The sequence below is a fragment of the Poecilia latipinna genome, unplaced genomic scaffold (assembly GCF_001443285.1).
Source record: "Poecilia latipinna isolate Pla-1442-1.1 unplaced genomic scaffold, P_latipinna-1.0 Scaffold4588, whole genome shotgun sequence".
NCBI classification, from domain to species: Eukaryota; Metazoa; Chordata; class Actinopteri; order Cyprinodontiformes; family Poeciliidae; genus Poecilia; species Poecilia latipinna.
In genome coordinates, this window is record NW_015117204.1 from 4,443 (window position 1) to 8,113 (window position 3,671).

Below are 3,671 nucleotides of genomic sequence, written 5' to 3' on the forward strand. Positions count from 1 at the left end.
CCCCACGACCCTACTCCGGAAAAGTGGAAGAAAATGGATGGATGGATGGATGGATGGATGGATGGATGGATGGATGGATGGATGGATATCTTCCTGTGTTCTCTGCTTTCTGTTCATATCTGTCAGAGTGGACCTGCTCCCTGCAGGCTGCAGCAAGACGGTATGATCAGACTTATGGCTTATTGATTAAACTGCTCTTCTAGTGATGTTGAACTTGTGCACTCTTTTTTTCCTCCATCCTTCATCCTTAAGCTGTCACTTATTTCATTTTATACAAATCTATGCCAGGACGCTCATCTGTCATCATCATCAGTGCACCACAGGACAAGGTTTAGCAGGTCATTTAGCCTCCCTCCAAACAGCTTCCACTGTCATTCCTACTGGCTCCATATTTCTCCATCTGCAGGGTAATCAGGTTTGTAGCCACAACAGATGTTAGATGGAAAAACACTGGCTTCCATGTGAGCAATAGAAATGGCTTCACAAAGAGACTCTTGAGACAAGATGGAGGACCATCCCATTTTGTCTCCACTCTGTAAATTCCAGAGAGCATCATTCAATAATTTGAACATTATGGTTTTAAGATAATAGTTGTCAAAGAGATATTATGCAAGCGAAAGAAGGAGGCAATCGGACCCTGCAGTGTGTGGTTGAAGCTTGTTGGGATGATTTCAGCAGAAATGTGCAGCCACTGCAGATGTAAGAATCATTTTGCTTGGCAAAAATGGTAGAAATGTTTGCTTTAAATTTGAACTCAAAGCTAAAAAATATTTTAGAATAAAGACCTACTGGCATCTTTAATAATCTTTTCAGATCGATAATGTCACTCAGTCCAACAGTAAAGGTGCTGTTACACAGTGTGACAGACAGATAGGAGAGGCTGAGCATGCTGCCTGCGTCAAGCCAGTGCTAAGGGTGATGGAGGAGGAGACGGTGTTGTGGATCCTGACAGCCTGAGGTCTGTCGGTCAGGAAGTCCAGAATCCAGTTCCCCAGTGTGGGACTCAGTCCAAGAGAGGAGAGCTTCTGCACCAGGGTTTGTATTACCATGTTATGACAGTATTGAGACAGATAATCTGTGAAAAAAAAACAAAAACAAAAACAAGCTTTTCCACCTTCTCCTAGTGCTGTATAAAAACAACCAATCAGAGCCAAGGGGGGAGCCTTGGCTCTCACAGTCATGCCTGTGTGTGCTCTCACCTGTCCATTCTCCCTGTCTCCCTCCCTTGCACTCAGCTAAGCTACAGTCATCAGCAGAGCCTGTTGTGAATGCTAAGGCTGGTTAGTGTAACCCGAGTTACATTCTAGGATTATTAGAATTTGAAATAATCCAAATTAAAGTCAATCCAAGTGATTTCTTAAAAACTAGGTTCGTCTGCTGGAGGAGGTGGCAAATTGTAAAAACACAGAGACAAGTAGATGGTGCAAAATCCGTGAGTTGTATTGATATTTACAATATATACAAATTAGTCCACAATTTGGAGTTCAAAAGGGTTCCTTAATCCAAGAAAGTCAATCAGTCTTTGTTGATGATGAAAGGAAAAACAAAAAATATCCAGTTCCGTCAATGAAGACTGTTGGGCCGAATCTCCAACCAGTTCGGAAGTTTTCACAGATAAGTGTTGTATCTCCGGATCCGCTAATACGGTTAGCTCGCCAGTCTGGTCAGCATGAAGCCAGACAATCCGTGATGCATCTTAAACCCTTCAGCCACTCCTTGAGCGGAGGGGGGGGGGATCTGCAAAACACCTGGCCTGTGTAAACAGGCCTAAATAATCAATCAACATGTAAATGTATTTTCTAATTACAGGAGTTTACATAATTAAATGCAACTTATGCAAATTCAAGTTACTCTTTTCACAACAATAGTTTCAATAAGCATTTCAATTTGAATGTGCTTTAGATTGGCGTCACCTACTTAACAGCTGGGGAGGCTAGTGCTAGCATGCTAGCTCCCCAACAAACACTCACCAGTTCCCTCTTGACAAACCGTGATCGTTTCAACGTTTAGCCGAATGTTCACGTCTGTAAGTTAACAGAGGCACACAATTGATAGATGTACAATCGACATTTGAAAACCGCTTTGGGAACCGAACAGAAGCCTACCTGCACGTCAGAGTCCGACAGCGTCTCCTACCTAAGGTGCGATTCAGCAGCAATAAAAGCCGTAGCTGTCAATTTAGGACGCTGACGTGCAGCTGTCACATGACGTTGAAACATCGCGAGAAGAATGTTCTCGCTTGGTTTGTGTTAAATAAATTAAGGAAAGGAGGATTTTAATTAAATCTTTAAATAAAAATAAATAAAATTAGATCTAACAAAATAGAAAAATAAAAACTGAATCTAACAGAAAAATTATCCTGGTTACATTAGCATGGCATCCAATAACGTTATATAAACGGTTTTCCTGTAATGAATTGTTCCTCTGCCATTAGCACATTTAGCAGCATGTTCATTACAATGATTGTCCTTATTAAGACCCTCCTTCCTGGCTCTGATTTGATGTTTTTGGTGTATTTCTTCAGACGGCAATAGTAGCTCAGGGAGGAGCTCAATTTCTTAATATGCTATATGTCTCCCGTGGTGGGTTGTAACAAAGTACTTGTACTTACTTAAGTAAATTTTTAATGTATCTGTAAGTAGATTTAATCATAGGTACTTATGACTTTTACGCCAAGATTCTACAGTAACTACATTTCTATAAAGCATTGCGGTACACTTTACATTCAAGTCGCATTGTGCTTTTTTGATTTGTTTGCTAGTTTGAAAGTAATCAATGGAGAGAGAGGAATTGGTCCACTGAACCACTGCAAAGTGGTAAAGTACCATTAGGCCCTCCCTCAAGAATAGCAAGGCCAAAATGAAGTCCATCAAGGGTAGTCATCCAGAAGACCTGCGCCACCCATGGCCTTGTTTAAAAGATTTATTTGAGAGCGGTCAATGGAGTAGAACATGGGTGGTGGTAGCTCCTGCCAATTTCATTTAAAATTCTTATTCAACTGTGCTTTCCCTTGTAAACCAAGTCTTTGTTATCTACTTAGTTTAACTCTGGTCCTGTGTATATATTTTGGCACTACGTGGCAATGTCAGGAAAGGGAAAATCTCGTACTATTCAGACGCAGCTAAAGTCATGCTCACAGGCCTCGGTTTCTTTGCCGGTAGACCCAGTGGCGCAAAAAGTGAGCATGCAGCGCATGCAACGCATAGAGGCGCTGCACCAGAGGGGGCGTCAAAACCCCGTCTGGAGGGGGCAGCGCGCCGATGATGTGTTCGCATACACTCAAGCGCCCTTACGCTCCTTCACTTCGCGCCCATAACAGGGTAAATGTAGCGAGTTTTACCTTTCACATACCTTCGTCTGGAAGGGTGAGGGGGGTTAGAGCAAGCATATGTTGTGTATGCATCCACCTGAGAAATGTAGCGTGTGTGCCCCTTTGCCTTCACGTACCTTCCTTTGGGGGGCGCCAATTTATCTGTTCGCACCCACCTGAATAATATGTAGTTGCGACCCTGGGTAGACCCATGTGTCATAACCGCTCCGACTCAGATGAACCCGGACGCTCGAACTACTGTCTTTTTTGAAAGAAGATATTGCCGGTGTTCTGTCAGATCAGTATACGTTGTCAGATAGTCATACGCTTAGCTCAGACATGTATACGTTGTCATTACCAT

The 3,671-nt window shown here is 42.7% G+C and overlaps 1 long non-coding RNA gene across 1 annotated transcript; it reads right to left on the minus strand.

Moving 5' to 3' along the window:
• Window positions 1-769: 769 nt before the first annotated feature.
• On the minus strand, window positions 770-3,665 carry LOC106942828 (uncharacterized). The gene is made up of 2 exons (XR_001423731.1): window positions 2,106-3,665; window positions 770-2,024 (listed from the first exon to the last, which is right to left on the minus strand). It is a non-coding gene; the product is annotated as an uncharacterized LOC106942828 (long non-coding RNA).
• Window positions 3,666-3,671: the final 6 nt, after the last annotated feature.